This window comes from Plectropomus leopardus, chromosome 14 (assembly GCF_008729295.1).
Source record: "Plectropomus leopardus isolate mb chromosome 14, YSFRI_Pleo_2.0, whole genome shotgun sequence".
Lineage (NCBI taxonomy): Eukaryota > Metazoa > Chordata > Actinopteri > Perciformes > Serranidae > Plectropomus > Plectropomus leopardus.
This window is the reverse complement of record NC_056476.1, coordinates 5,055,288-5,072,571: the sequence shown is the minus strand read 5'-3', so window position 1 is coordinate 5,072,571 and position 17,284 is coordinate 5,055,288. Positions and strand designations below refer to the sequence as shown.

The window sequence follows — 17,284 nt, the reverse complement described above, 5'->3', positions numbered from 1 at the left end:
ACAGGAATAAAAATTTGAAGGATACCTATATTCACCTCATTTAAGTAACTATACCGCGCAATTATAAGATTATAAGATAACTGAAAAACAGAAAAAAGTTAAACATTTGTACAATTGTGTAATTAATTTCATTATCTGACAAAGGCTTTTTTAGGGGAAAATAGTTGATTAGGACCACTATATCCTGTCAGTAACTATTAACAAACATTTTAGCAGGAAATACAATACCCATTTAACGGTCTATGCAACCGTTTCTTCTGTAAAAAGACATTATGCTTATTTATAGGCACCTACATAATAAAAAAAATATCATATGCACATAAACTGACAATGTAACCCTGTTTCAATATAAATTTTATTTGCAGGACATACGCAAAAAGCCATACAATATCATCAGCTTTACATTACAATGAAAACTCAAATCCAGAGATTGGGCTATCATTTCTCTCTAAAATAAAATATCCTCAACAAGACTTGGACAAATATAAAAAAAGAAAAAGAAAAACATAAATTAAGGAATTTAGAATATCCACACATACTGCAGTAGATTGCACAAGGACGGGGATATAACTCTGCCACATAAGGCGAGATTATTTGCAGTGTGAACGGGATAAGCTCAAAGGAATCTGTGATTGCGGTGAAATGAAAATCATTCACTTAGCACGTAAAGTATTTCTCTTTTTAAACTACCCTTTGATAGTGTATTCAGGTGAGGACTTAAACAAAACGCTAGCCCAGTTAGTGGAGGGGGAGTGAGAAAGAATGACATACATACAGTGAATCACATGTATATCTGAATTTAGGCCCACACCACATCCACGAGGCTTATCAATGGATTCTGTGATTCAGCAGCTAAAACAAAGTTTGGTGACATGATGTGGACCTAAATCATTGCTAAAATGTGACAAGCTACAAAATATTACTTTTTATAGTGATGAAAATTAACCACCTTCATTTTTAAATCATGGCTACTTCTGCTTTAAAACATATTTTTTTTAGGGGTCATACATTTTCCCCACTCACTGTGGACAAAGCAGCCTCTAATTTGTCAGTAAAAGCCTGAAAATCACCAATATTAGAGTCATATTTTCAGTCGCTTGAACTGTTCTGTGTAAAAATGACACCTCGGAGAAGCAATCTGGCATAACGCTCAGGCGTGAACACTTTCGGTGACACTTTGTTTATGATACACTTGGCTTTGAAAGAGTTTCATGACCAAGAGGTCATTAAATTCTCCCAGCTCAGAAAACAGTGTGTTCTAGTTGACATACGAATTCCCCCAAAACACAAAAGTAACACGTTTTACCCTGACAACTGTGATATGCTTCAAGTATCAATATTCACTGATGCAGTCGTGTTTACATAGAGTTACAGTATTATTTCTATATTTAGGATTACTCATTTAGCCAGACAACAAAGTGTTAGTCATGTGTTCACAATAAAACAAACCTAAATAATTTGTTGGTGCAGCTATAAGAAATCATCTTCACTGATGAGGTTAAAAGCATTAAAACATTCTTTTTAGTTATCCGGCTGAACGGTTAATCTTACGGTTTCTTGCTCATTTAAATAATAAATGTGTGTCATCATGTGACCTATAAATATGTAATGCAATTATTTTTTACATTTATTTTATGGCAAAGTACATCTCTGAAGATAAACTCGAGTTCAAGTGTCTGATGGTGTGTTGGCTTAAATATAACATAATTATGCACATTATTTAGGACGTATTTTCCCCTCCATTTGTACATTCATCTGATTTCTTGGCTGAGACAACTGCCAAATCATCATCATGATTTGCACCAGAACAGATTTGAAATCCCTCAATGTCAAATTTGGTCCGCTGGGGTCGATTCTGCATTGTGAAACGGGTGGAGAAACTTCTCTCAAACGTTAAATAATTTATCCGTCTAAAACCCTAAGACATGATTTTGATAAATATTCTATTTTCCACACGGGCATTGTGTAAACTGCCGAGTTTCTGGTTTATTTTGGCCACATTTGTGACACTGAACAAACATCTTTGAAACAAATAAAATATTTATCAAAGTGCTCTGCTGCGTAATTGCTTCAGTTTCACCCCCCTCCCAGAATGACACCCTCGACATAACAGCGTCCAAATACGGCTACACACTATTTGTGCTTCTTTGAGCCCATTATTGTGAAATGAAATCAAAATGTAAAGTGTCTGGAGAGAAGAGTTGGCTTTGCCCACATTTTTTTTGGTAATTGGATCACTCAGAACGCATTCATTGCTGCCTCAGTGACATTGCTTTCTTCTCATTCTCACATCGTCGTCTCGCATTTACTCCATTTTGGATCTCTCCATCTTAGTTTTCAGTATTTCCTTAAAAAAACAAAAAGGAAGACAAATTAATGTATGTACAGTAATGTGACTGTGGACTGATACCACAGTAAAGTCATTTTAAATAGAAAAATATGTAAGAAATCATGAGACTAGCACAGGAAAGTAAAAGGACGTGTTACCTCTTCTTCATCTAGTATTACAGGGAGAGCTCTGTATAGAGGGAGAAAACAGAGGAGGCGGTGAATGCATTTAAAATGTCAAACAGTATTTTAAGATACTCCACAGCTTGTTTATGCTTTCAAAATGTTGCTATTTGAGTATTAACATTATATCCTTCTAGTCTTCAGAGTCCTTGATCCGGAGCTGTAATACACTTACATAAACACAGACAATATGACACACTAAGAAGGATTACCCTTATAAGCCGATACCTTATTCTCACAAATTTCAGGTAGCGTAAAACTGGATGTTTTAAGCAAAACACTGTGATGTGAGACCATTCAGGGTAGTTTTCAAAGCAGCTTTGAGTTTGAAGCGGCTGGCTCTGGCAGCCTGTTTGCAGATGGTGTTAACATGAGTCCTGGGTGATTGAATCACTTGTGGACAGTGCTCAACGCGTGTAAACAACCACCAAGAGGATCCAATCATTCAAATCACGTGCTGAGGTGGTGTGAGGTGTATTTGACCATGTATCTTTTGTTGAGTAAACACTAATGAGTCTTGATGTGAATAAAAATAAGCATTTCCTAGGATGACAAAGGTATAAACCGCCCTACTTTGCTAGTGCTCGTTGCCTTTGTGAGTTAAGTTGGTTAAATTTAGGCAAGAAGAGCAGGTTTCAGACATAGACTATATATAAAGATGGACATGACAGTTCCCCATAAGTGTAACTTTTCACTCTGGATCGCCCCCTGGTGGCTGGCTGCGGTATAGGTAATAAAGCCCGCCCCTCCATGTTAGTGAATGGGACATAGGCCAAACTAAAAACTCAAAGTACATGCTGAATACATTTTTTCCCAAAGATTGCTATAGAGTTATTCAATTGTGATTGACAGCTGTGACAGCCAATCCGTGTGTTCGCATTCAATTGGGCAGCTCGTGATTGGCTTGACGGGTGTTTTGGCGGGAACTGCCCCGCTGCGGATATTGCCACTGCGTACACTTCAAGTGGGGACACGTCATCCATCTTTATATACAGTCTATGGCTTCAACTAAGGCTGTCAGCGTTGACGTGTTAATCACGGCATGATTAAGGTTCGTACATAATGTGTTTTTGTTTAAAAATCACATTAACTGCCCTCCAACATTTCTGTCTTTAAGAGGATGTGTGGGGCTGTTTGTTACCCGCTCACAGTGAAGAAATCCTCACAGTTAAAGGCGCCTGCTTTGATTTATTTAATATAACAATACTTTTTAAAATTTCATTATAAAAGTACTTTATGTAACTTCCTTAAAACCAAGTAGCTTTATTAAGCTACTTTGTTTAATTGCAGTTCATTCAATAATCTCACACTTAAGTAGTTAACATTAGTTTAAAGGACATTTAAAAATATCGAGATATATATTGTGTATCACATTGTAGCCTTAAAATATCACAATATCATTTTAAAGCCCAGCCTTAGGCACAAGTGTGAACAGCAATGTTTCTCTTGGATGTCAACTTGTGTTTGAATCACCGAAGCTCGTGATAATAACAGGTGTAAACGTTTACATTTACTTACACATCAGCGACAGTTGTAGGGATGTTCTCCTCAACCCATTTTAGGTCTTCATCCTGGTAAAAGTAGAGTTCAGAAACATAAAATGATTGATTATGTGTGAGAAAACCAGACAGGGATGTCAGAGGAGAGATGATGACAGAAGAAGGTGAACTCACCTCTTTACTCAACAGTTTCTGGGAGCCGTTAGAGTCAGGCTTTGAGCCTCGCATCTTCATTCCCTCTTTAATGAAAATAAATAAATAAAATAAATAAATAATCAAGCCAACAGCTTTAAAATAGGTTAGTACATTTTCCATTTATACTACTACATGATTATAAGATGACATTTCATTTCTCCAGATATCTGCTTGAACAGATTTGGATGAAGGCCTCAGTAGCATCGGCTTATACAACCGAAAACACAGTTGACAGAATCGTCTTTATGAGATCTGAACAAACCGAGATTATTTGCAGACGAGTGGGTTTGTCACAGAGAACAAAAATGCATAGAAGTTTTGCAACTGATGGAAAAAAGCATTGCTGGCACCATCACAGAGGTTTGCAGAAAAGAACAGAAAATAATGGTTAAATATGGAGCAATTAAGATGCCAGCAGAAAAGTTTGTGACATTAAATGCTTCCACATTCAGTATGCTGATGTGACAAACATCTCTGCAGCTCTTATGGACGAGATCTACAATAAACTGTTTATACACTGAGTTTTAGATCGAAAACTCGCTGTCAGTTCACCTGAAACAAAACCTGGCTTCAAATTTAGACAGGCAGCTGAAAACTGTATTTACATACAAATATGTACTCTATTATTGCTGACTTTTACTTGATACGTTAGCTAACATGCAAATCTGACGTGTTTATGAAAAGGCAAAACTGGTTTGGCTGCATTCTCACTAAATGTGGTGCTACGGTGATCAGCCGCAGGGTGTTACTTAAATGTGGGACGAGAGGGCGGAGGAGACTGAAAATCTCCTCATCTCAGCAGCTGAGTTTTTGTCCTCTGTTGGTTTTGTTTGAAAGAGCTCTTAAATTTCCTTTTGAATTATCACGTTTGTATTGTTTTGTCACCACAGTGTGACGCTCGGTTACGTTTCTCCAAAAGCTGAATGTGTTTTAACTTTTTATGCAAGTTGAAGCGTCCCCATCCTACCGACCACCACAGCCAAGACACACTGTCCATCCATCCATCCATCCATCCATCCATCCACACATCATCCATCCATCCATTCACACATCCATCCATCCATTCACACATCTATCCATCCATCCATCCATTCACCCATCCATGCATCCATCCATCCTACTATCCATCAATCCATCCATTCACCCCTACATCCATCCATCCATTCACACATCCATCCATCCATTCACACATCTATCCATCCATCCATCCATTCACCCCTACATCCATCCATCCATTCACACATCCATCCATCCAACCTTCTATCCATCCATCCATTTATCCATCGATTCAACATCCATCCATCCATTCACCCATCCATGCATCCATCCATTCACCCATCGATTCACACATCCATCCATCCATTCACCCATCCATGCATCCATCCATCCATCCCATCCATTCACACATCCATCCATCCATTCACACATCATCCATCCACATCCATCCATTCACATCCATCCATCCATTCACACATCCATCATCCATCCCATCCATCACATCCATCCATCCATTCACCATCCATCCATCCATCATACTACCTCATCCATCAACATCCCATCCATCACCCCTACATCATCCATCCATTCACCCACCATCCATCCATCATCAATCCATTCACCCTCCTATCCATCCATCCATTTCCATCCAACCATCCATCCATCTATTTATTTTCCATCATTTATTTTTTCTTATTATTTTTTCTACTACTACTACTACTAATAATATTAATAATATCCCTCCTTCAAACACTCTCGAACTATCCCTTTAAAGACTTTCAATACGGTCACTGAGGAGGGTGTTAAATGACACACGTAGTCAGATTTAGATATTACAAGACAACAAAACTCAAAGTCAATTTAAGCAATATTTCTGCTCGTCTGGTGTCACAGTGGAAAGCAGGAGAATGATTAGTCTCACCAAACGCTTCATTCAGCATTGGCTCCTTTGCCTCCTCCTCATCATCGTCTTCATCTATCAGAGGAGAGTGAGAGAACCTGAGAGAAAAACAAAAATGAAACACAACTGCTGGCAACTAAAACTGACAGACATGATTTCAGGCTCCAGACGGACTCTGACCTCTGGCTGTTCGCAGAGGGACGCAGCAGCACCATGATAACCAGCAGAATGGTGGAGAACAGGAGACGCCAGAAGGCATCGTCTACCCACAAGTCCCTCCAACCCTGTGAAAGGGATAAAAATAGAAGAGATGATGTTATCAAGTTGGAAGGCGAGTTCACTTTTCATCTCTGTATAAACAAGTAACCTCATGAAGGAAACTGGACCGGAACACAACATAATAATCAATCAATGGCAGAAACAAACTGACCGTCTGGCAGTCGACCAGCTTGAAGACTTTGGTGGTCCAGATGATGAAGATGATGGAAGCTGTGGAGACAAAGTAAACATTTTGATGTCTGTAAACAATATGCAAATGATGGAAAACAGCACATGAAAAAACTCCCGCCAGTGGAAACAAAATTAGGAGAGGTTATCCCAGCCAAAGGGTGGAGAGATGCACAAATTTACCGACTTAATTACATGAGGAGAGTATATAATATATTCTATATATATATAAAATATATATTATTTCATAGTAGCCGGTGATTTTAATCAACTCATCCTTCAACTACAAAAGATGTAGCAGGATCAAGGACAAATGTAATTTTGTTTTTTTGAACTTTGTTTAAAAAAATGATTAATAAATCTACGTTCTACTTTTTTTATCGTCTAACTTCTAATACAGTACAGGACATGTGTGTTAACCTTTGAAACCTGAGTAAAATTCGCTTGATTTCTTTCTTGATTTGAGCAAATTAGGAAGAAATAACTCAAAAGTCAGAAAAAAAACTGTAAAAAGTACAAGAAAATAACCTGAAATTAACAAAAACAAACTAACAAAAAACCGTCCTGCAAAAAGTGCTAAAAAATAATATACGTATTTTTAAATTAAATATTTAGTTATGATAATTTTAGTTTTTTGACCTTTTTCCTAGCTTCCATTCATTTATTCATTCGCCGTAACTGCTTATCCTCTAATAGGACACGGGAGGGGCTGGAGCCGATCCCAGCCGTCACTGGGTGGGAGAGGCGGGGGAGAGGCGGGAAAACTGATTGTGTATGTGACCTCACAAGATGATCACCTAAACATTTAACATATGAACTGATGATATTCATCACTGCAATTAATTATATAAACACAATGTGACCAACTGTTTGTATGTTCTACAGTGTTTAAAACTGTATGTCAATGTCCTTTTTGGAAAAAATAAAGTATGAAAAAGTGCTGTGTAAATAAAGTTATTATTATTATCTGAGATCAGCTACTCACCGACAACAGAGAAGATGAGAGTGTTGGTGAAGTGCTGATACAGAGAGAGTTTCACCACGTTTCTGCGGAGCTTCAGGAGACGAGTGGTTTGAGACAGACTGATGAAAATGTGGATTCAAGTTAAGGAGAACATATTGAAGTTTACACACTCAAGTAACCAAAATCAAAAGCTCAGAAAACCCCATATGAGCCATAGAAGAAGTTTGGATAAAGGATATCCACCACATGAACACAGGAGTCAATAAGGGAGAGGGCTGAGATTAGCTACCAGGGCAACCGTCCCGTAGAAACCCTGGAAACAGAGGACAAGAGTCGGAGATTAAAAAACAAGACAAAACATGAGTTCTCTGCATCATCACTGCAGCTGACGAATAGCTGCAACACAGCATAGTGCCTCTTTGTAATGTGAAAAATTACTGATAAAAGCCTCTTAATGCAACCAGACATTTTCCAGCAGGAATATGATCTGAAATCGTGGAGAAATTGACCCATCAGCAACCCAGATTACAGGTTTCCCCGCCTTTAATAAGTTGATTACTGTAACTGTGTACATAACAAGTTCTGATAAAACTTAGGGACTGTTCTACAAGAGGGGAGAAGGTGGTGCAAAAAAGGGGTATTTATTCTACTGCCAATTTTATTTTAAAAAAAAAATACAACAAACAAACAAACAAAAAACAAAAACAACAGCTGATTTTCTTAAGGAAAAAAATAATATATATCCCAAAATTTTTTCTTTCTTTAAATTTTTGGTTATTTAAAAAAAAACATGCTTTGCAAACCATTTATCACATCTAGAAACTTTAAAGACGTAAATTGTCAAATTTTCAAATTTTCCTAGGGTCCTTTAACACCTGTTATTATAAAGGTTTGTGAAACAAAATTCCATAACTCTTACAAAACTCTAAACATATTTAGTTTTCTCAAACTTTTTCAATCCTGGAAATTGCAAATTCCATGATTTTTCCAGGTTTTTATGAACCCTGGTACTTGCAGTCGGGAAATGACTGTGAGAAGCTGCACTTTTTTCCTGTTAAAAATCACTATAAAAGCTTGGAAACACAACTGAACATGTTCAGCATGAACATAATCAAAATCTGGGGAGAAAACTTCCAAACATTTCCCACTAAGATTACATGTTTTCCTATCGTTAGCATGCAGTTTTCATGTCATAAATGTCAACACAAGCGCGCCTGCAGCAGATGAGGTAGCCAAAGTAGAAAAAAATGTTGGAAACAGAGTATCAAGAACGGTGTGAAGACGTTTTTTTTTTGCACACAGGGATCACTTAAGATGTTTACCTCATTATTTGTAAACTTTGGCTACGTTTAATATGAACATCCATCGTTTCTGATATGTATACAGTGTGAGAGAAAAAAACGGATAAAAGCCCAATGAGCCCCCTTTTAGGCTCCTCTCTTCGGAGCTGCCTCCACACAAAACACATCTGCTCGGCACACAACGCAGCCTCGCTCCATTCTTCTTCCTGTCCTTTATCTTTTGTTTGTTTGCACAGAGTTGTGTTTCCATGACTTTCTGAACTTGCCGCAGTGTCTTTGGCTGCTTTTGAATTTCACTCTCGATGAAATACGTCAGTCTCCATTTTTCATCACTTTTTCTGCCTCCCAGAGATGAATCCCTGCTCAACCTCCTCTCTCATGCTCAAATCACTTTTATTTATACAGAGTGCCTTAAAAGCTGCGCCAGGCAAGATTTTTATGTAAAAATACACCGCCACTATCAGCTTCAATCAGCCTGTGGAGGCTCTGGCAACAGCTAAAGTCCCATCTGCAGTCGTTGAGATGCGGCGGGTTCATTATTTTTTCCTGGATGAAAATTCATCTACAGCCACAGAAAGTGATGAATTAAGGGTTAGAAGTGAAACAGAAATGGTTTCCTGAACAGCAGCGTGTGAGTGTGTGTCTCACTGAGAAAAGCGGGTCTCAGTGTTTAATCTTTTTATCCTCTCTCATCCATTTGGAGTATTTTGGGATACAGTAAATCTTTTCGGGTGGTTTGGTTGATGCAGATTAGTGTGTCCTGTGCGGTCTGTTGATGCCACTTTCAAAAAAGTTTCCATCTGAACAAACACAAAGTGCTGCCTTTAAAGCTATTATATTCTAATTTGCCAGCCTACAGAGCATCTATAGTGAACCCGAAAAACTGTTAAGTACCCCAACGTTTTTGTTATAAAATGTATAGTATGGGTTCCCATCATTACAAAACCTGCTCGATGCTAACTTGCGTATGTTGGGCAATTTGCATAAGTTGCTTAATTTGCATGCATTTTCACAAAATACGTTGTCAGTTACACAATAACGGCCTAAAAAATACAATTTTCTATTAATGTGTTTATAAAAATGTACAATTTCTAAATGATATGAAGTTATTTCAGAAACACAACACAGTGAGTTACCTTCAATGATCACTTCAGCGTTTCTTCCTAAAAACATTAAACTGAATAAAAAATCATTAAAATCAATCCAACTGCAGTTAAATATGCAGACTTCTGGATTACATTTGAATTATTATTTGATTTTTTTTTTTTTAAATATTATTTTAAATGGATTCAGCATCCTCAACAACCCAAAAAACCACCCCGATAATATCTAAATTGGCCAATCAGTTGCTGAAGTGCTGACAACATATGCAAATGTTTGCAAAATTGTGTAAATTATTCAGTTATTATTTTATTCAATAGAAACCATGTGTCTGCTTCACAATAAAAGCATTCAACTGTAAAAACACAGGGTGGCTTTTATTGTGAAGCAGTCACAAAATAACGCAGTGTGTGTGTCATATTGCTGACAGCAGCTGATGAGTCGGGCTTTTGGACAATTTCAATGAATATGTACTTATATGAAAATATCTGAAACTGTCGCTCTGTCCGACATCCGTTCCTACAACGAATATTGTCAATGAGTAGTTGGGAGGAAGGGTTTATAAATGGTTGTACTTACACCTGTCACTATGAGCACACCTTCACTGAGGAGAAGAGCAGGTAGAGAAGCCCGACAGCGACCAGACGGTGCACCGTGGTGCCCAACCGCGGCCTAAAACAAGTGAGGGAGGGAAAAAAATTAGATTATACTTAGAAATGGTTTGTTTTTTTAAATTTGTAAAGAATAATGACTCCTTGTTTTAAAAATGAGAGACACAAAAACACTGATTGTCTTAAAAAATTATTGAAGCAAACAAGTGAAGGCAAATGTCATTTTAAATTACTTGACGATGCCGTAACCAAGACTGACAATCAGGACCTAGGATTCGGGCTAAAGATCTTTTGAGTGCAGAGAGCAAGCTCAGCAAAAATCACAGCGCTTGAAACTGTGAGAAGAAAAACAAAACACAAAGGAAAGTGATGACTAAGTCAGATTAAAGGGAAGAGAGAGTGAAAAAACTTTATTGTAGAGATATGTAAATATGTCAAATCAGCTAACCGTGGTCTCCTTTGTAACGGATGCTCTGATATTCAGAGTAAAACACACAGCTTTCTCCAGCATGCCAAGGGATGATGACGGCGCCAATCCAGAACTGGATCCGCAACAGATCCCTCCAATAACAGGCGCACCAGAAGAGCCAGAGAGCCCCCGAAAAACACGTACACAATGTTGCACATGACCATGAAGAACTGTGACGGACAGGGAGAGAAGAGCTTCAGCTTGTTTTAAATCACAGTTAAGGGTTAATTTTTTGTATATTAATGCACTCTCAAACTCGTATACTATATATTTGATAATGCATATATTGTGCTTATATATATATGGCGTATTATTAAATGTTGGCAATCCTAATTAACTCTTAGGGACAATTTTTTAAGATTTGTGTTTATGTTATGTGGCGGTAAATTATAAGAATTGGTTTTGAAAAGTGCATTTTGTGTGCAGATTTTTCTGTTAGTGTGCGTTTAATTAAATTGGGTTGCCTAAGGGTTAAAAGATGCATTTGTTTTAAGATTTGTGTCTTTATTATGTCATTTATTCAGGACATTTTTGATAGCGTTTTGGATAGATGAAGGTTGTAAGCAGCAGATTTCTGGAATCGAAGACATAAGTTTTTTACATTTGTTCGTTGCTCTTGGGGCTTTGCTTTAAAGATGAGCATTTTTTGGGCGCCAGGTTTGTCTTTGATGTATTAGGACTTAGTGTTTGTTTGTGTTTTTAGCTCCCCACCTGTCTTATGCTGTGTCATTTATTATTGTTTTTGCATGCTTGTATTCTAACCCATTGGTTGATCACTTTGTATTGCACTGTTGGTTCTCATTTCCACACACTTTTATGAATAAAAACATTTAAAAATCCCTCTTGATATATGGTTTACAATACACCCATCATTCAGGGGCCAGTCTGCTGGAGAAGATGTAGTTCATGTGGTCCCTTCATCTCCACTTTCATAAAGAGAAAAAAAAAAAAGTGTCACTTCTTACAATTTTCAGATTTTCATTATTAAATTTTTGTCTTCATTGATAATATCTACAGGATGAATATGAGAAACTACACAAATTTTCTCACTTATGAAAGCATAGTTGGGCTGCTCTGCCGCGAATTCTTCTTCCTCAATCGGGGGAACAAATGCTGCACCTTCACGATGAACAGATACGGACTGTCCTCCCAGGCTTTGCCACGGCACTGATGTCTGCAATTAAATCAAAATATAATATTTATATATTTCTGTTATGCCAGACCCTTAAAAAGTCTCCATGGCACCTAATTGCCAACACATGAATATTTCTCAAGATCTGCCCCCATTTTCTCCTGTGTTAGTGGGAGCAGTAAAGAGAAGGTAGAACAGCTCTCGGTCAGAGTCGGGTGAAGCCTCGCCCTGATGCCGGCTATCCTTCCTCTCTTCATTCCAGCGCTTTCATTTTCGTTTCTACCTATGGTCTGACCGACGTCGACATATGCCGTTTGTGGTTATCCTCATGCAAACTGCTGCATACAGTCCAAAACTTTCAAGGTTGATTAGCACTTTCTATCGTAGAAAAGTTGTGCTTCAGCAGAAGGGGCATGGGTCAAAAAAATAGAAAAATATAGCAAAAAAGAGCCAAAAAGAAGCAGGATTTTGAGGAGCTACAGGCTGCTGCATGTACATGCCCAATCGTCACAGTACAGCTTCTGTAGGGATATGCATTACCATCAAGCAGAAAAACACTACAACTGCAAACATATATCTAAAGAAATTCACATCAAATGTAATAAAAACATGTTCTTACCGGCTTGTCGGACCAAATAAGGCTCTGATTCGATGGTCGCTCTAAACAGAACAGAGAACATACTGAGCTTTGCTTCATAACATTTTGGTGAGTGTAACAGAGGATCTGCAACCTCTGTGATGTTTTGGAGACGATTATTATGAGTGTAATGAACTACAGAAAACGATTCCTGTGTTTAAATCAATTCTGTTACTACAATCAGATAAGCTAAAACCATTTTTTTCCACATCTTCTTTTTTATTAAATTTTTAATCTTTTTGGCTGTTTGTTTGTTCTCAGTACAAACTGTACATGTCTTTATTATTATTATTGTTATTTGATTTATTCTATTCTATGTTAACTGCTTTCTTTTGTGTGTGTATATATATATATAGCCTTTTTTAACAAATATTTCGTTAAAATTGTTGAATTGTCTGCATCTCTCAAACTTTTTTTGGTGCATATTCTGTTTTTGATTGGGAAATGTATTTATGGTATATTGCAAACTGAAAAGCTGTATGGAAATAGCACAGGAAAACAATAACGTTTCATTCACACACGCATGCACAGATGACGCTTTTAGATATTATAGTCAATTTGTTCACTGCCTTTAATAAACACTGAATATCATCTCGAGCTGTGACTCACCTTCGGGCTGGTGAGCGGCTGATAAGGGTTGTAGTCTGTGTAATACACCTAGGAGAGAGAAAAAAGTGAAGAAACATGTTTATACTGAATGTGGAAACAAGAAAAGCATAACGTTTTAATGATGTTACCTGTCATTAGATAACTGCTGTAGTGGAGATTAAATGTGCAGCACTGTGTTTAAGTGCACCTTTGTGTCGGTCACGAACCTTGGGTAAGAAGAGGGAGGAGCAGTTGTCGAAGTACATGTAGCCCTGACTGTAGAAGCCACTCCAGCCGTCCTTCAACATGTGGTCCATACCAAACATGTTAATCGCTTTATTGTCCTACAAAAGGACAACGAGGGGGAAATCATAAAGCCTGTTAAATTCCCTAAAACTACACCGATGCTGCAGAATTATACCAAATTAAAAGAGGATAGTGTTTACTGGATTAACTACTTAAATCCTGGTTAGACAGTTTTCTTGTGCTGCCTTCAGAAGCTTCTCACAAGCAATTTCTTTGAAACTTGAGCAAAATAGTTTGATTTCTTTCAGAAACATTGCAGAAAATGCAATGACTAACTTGGCAAGAAATGTACCACAAACTGCAACAAATTGGTCAAAGCAAATAAAAAAGGGATGACAACTGTTTTCAAAAAATATGGTAAAATGTCAAGAAAACTGTATTTATAATCATTATAATAAAATGTTTAAAATGATTTTTTCTGCACTTTTTGGGGTCATTTTCTTGTTTGTTTTTTGTGCTTATTTTCAGGTGATTTTCTTGTACCTTTTTTACCAATTTCTTGGTATTTTTGGGGCTTTTTGTTAAGTTAAATCTCATGCTGTTACAACAATAACAAGAAGATTCTCCCGTTTTAGAAACATTTCGAGCCTGACAGAAGAAGACGCTGAACACTCAAGACACATCTGATTTGAAAATGTCCTCGTCAGGCTACAGATGTCCTTGACGTGTCCTCGCTTTTTGACTGACAGCGACAAGGTGAAAGACATCAAAGCCAAAGCGGGACAAAGAGCCAGCGCTGGCACAAAGACCGAAGAGGAGCCCGAGGACACGAAGACACGGTGAGGACGGACGCGGCAGCTGCTCCGACTGACAAACTGTTGAATGTGAAGCCAAATCCACTGAAGTGAGGAAAAATACAGGAGGCGAACTTTCTGAGACCAAATACACACTTCTTAGTTTTCATTTTAAAATGCTGTTTAAGAATTAAAGAATCTCCATAAGACACAATCATTTTAAAGTTTCAGAAACAACCTCTGTGCTGCCTGAAAACACACATCAGATGACATTTCATTTACAGTGTGCTGCCTACAGCTGACCATTGTACGCTACTTTTTATACTTTTTTAAAAAGAATTTCCCAGTATTGATATATGATCACTGTGTTTGCATTTCATTTTTATTTTTTATTGTTGTTTTATTGTTGCCTTGTTTTATCTGTTGCTTTTCTGAAAAGCGCTCTGTAACTTTGTTAAGAAAAGTGCTATATAAAGTTTATTTTTTGTTTTTTTGTTTAAAATGGTTTTCCCACATGAAAGGTAAAAACAACCAAAAAACAAAAACCAAGAAAAACCAAATGTCAAACATTTTAGGACAGAAGAAAAAAAAATTAAAACAGAAGAAGAACATATTTTTGAGTTGAGGGGACTTTAAAAACTTTAAGATGAAGATAATTAAGTCGTGAACAAAATCCATGAAGCCCTTTTTTTATCTACATGATCGACAGAACTCATGCATGACATTAACCCTTTAAAAACTAAAAAACTGGCTTGCTTTCTGTCAAATACAAGGGAAGAAGAGACGAGCAATTTATCGAGAGATGGCCCAAAAATTTACAAGAAATTAGTAAAAAGTTACAAGAAAATGATTAGAGAATAAGCCAAACAACATTTGTAAGAAATTAATTAAAAATTACAAGAAAATTACCAAAAAGAAACAAAAATGATACATAAATGTAGTTTTCAGGGCAGTTTTCCTGTTTTTGGATAATATATAAAAATCATTGCTATAGTTAACCTTCTGGTCACTTTTGTTTACTCTTTTCTTGCCAAATTTTTTGACGGACACTTTTTATTATGTTTTTTCTCCATGTTTTCAAAAGAAATTCAATCAATTTTCTCAGGATTCAGACGGTTAAATGCTTGTGAAAGGCACCTGAACGCAGTACGAGAGAACTGAAGTCGATCCAGGTGTTAAAGGGTTAACATGCATGCCAAAACAGCTGACACTGATGCATCAAAAAAACAAAAGGGAACACTCACCGGCGTGTTGAAGACCTCGTTGTAGCACACAGAGGAGCGCAGGTACCAGCTGATGTTGAAGGCGACGTTTCTGTCACATGACGCCGCGTCACCACGGACTGCAGAGACAAAAGACGCGCGCTTACTCGAAGGACGGGATTATCAAACAGTGATGACGCTTCCCAACAGCGGATCTAGATTATTACGCCACAAGAGTCACTCTGTGTGTTGTTAACTACTTTTTTTGTACAAAAAAACGTCCCTGTCTTCATCGACAGTGACGTTCACAGAGATGCTGACTTCCTCCCGCCGTCATGTAGCCGCCAGGGCGTCTGCAGGTATCAGACACTTCAATTTAATACTTTTTAAGACATTTTTGAGTTTATTTTAAGTCAAATTTAAGACTGATTTTTGGATGAATAATTTTTATGAAAGCATTAAAGGTGAGTAAATGTAAATAGGTCAAACGTAAACAGTTTAAACGTTGTCCCGCTAACAGATACGTGCAAGTATAAAGTAAAAAATAGCTTTACTTATTTTGACAAAAATAAATAAATGAATAAATAAAAAATACACAATGGAGAATTGAAATAAGATCAAATATTTGTGGACAATTAAGATCCAAAAGATTAAGATTTAAGACTATCTAATGACTTTTAAGGCCTAATATTTACACAGTTGGATTTAGGACATTTTAAAACTGGTCCTGTAACACACTGGGTGCTGCACTGCATCCTGGGCTTTTTTCTGTAACAGCGGGAGTGAAAAATCAGTGTCTCTCTTTATTTACAGAGATATGAAGTATATGAAGTTTTGCTTTATTGTTGGCATCAATCAGAAACTGTTGTGCTTACATTTCATATAGATGGTGGTGTTGGCGTACAGCGTCTTTCGAAACACGGCCTCCTTCGTCTGAAAACACAACAAACACAAATTGACCAAGTGAGTACAACAATGTTTTATATTACATTTATATTTATTTTTTGTGAGATAATCATAAACATGTAAACTAAAGACAGTCATTTGACAGATTATCTTTCTCATGAGCGATGTGCAAACTGCAGTGTGGACACAAAATAAAATGCACATTTTTGTATATTTTCATACGAGGAACCTTCAGTTTCTGGATAAAATACTACGCTTTCAACCAAAATACTTCTTTTTTTTTTTTGGTGCAGTGCAACATTAGCTGCAGATGCCGGCTGTAGATTTAATGGTGTAAAATTCAATGCAATTCCAATAACAAGGTACAATACACTATCATTATTTAAGTTTGTTTTCATTTATTTATTTTACAGGTTTTAGCTATGATCCAAATAATGATTAAATGATTAAATTTGTTTTTTTTTATTTTATATTTTAACTTTTTCTTATTTTCATATTTCTTTCAATTTACTGTAATTCTCTATGTTTTACATCAGAGCGACTGCACACTGTAATGTAACATGAGGCAAATATATGTATATTTTAATATACACATTTCATACACTTTTTATAAAACTGCTGTGAAATTAAACAACAATGCACATATTTTTATTTTATATTTCTAATAATGCACATATATATTTTAAATTGTTATTCTTATTTATTTTATATTTTTACTATTTCTTACTTATTTCAACTGTAATTTTGTTTGCTTTACATCAGTGCTACCATACACTGTAATGTA

The 17,284-nt window shown here is 36.8% G+C and overlaps 1 pseudogene; it reads right to left on the bottom strand.

Annotated features, from left to right (window-relative positions):
* Positions 1 to 338: 338 nt before the first annotated feature.
* Positions 339 to 17,284, bottom strand: part of LOC121953568 — a 19,635-nt pseudogene continuing 2,689 nt past the window's right edge.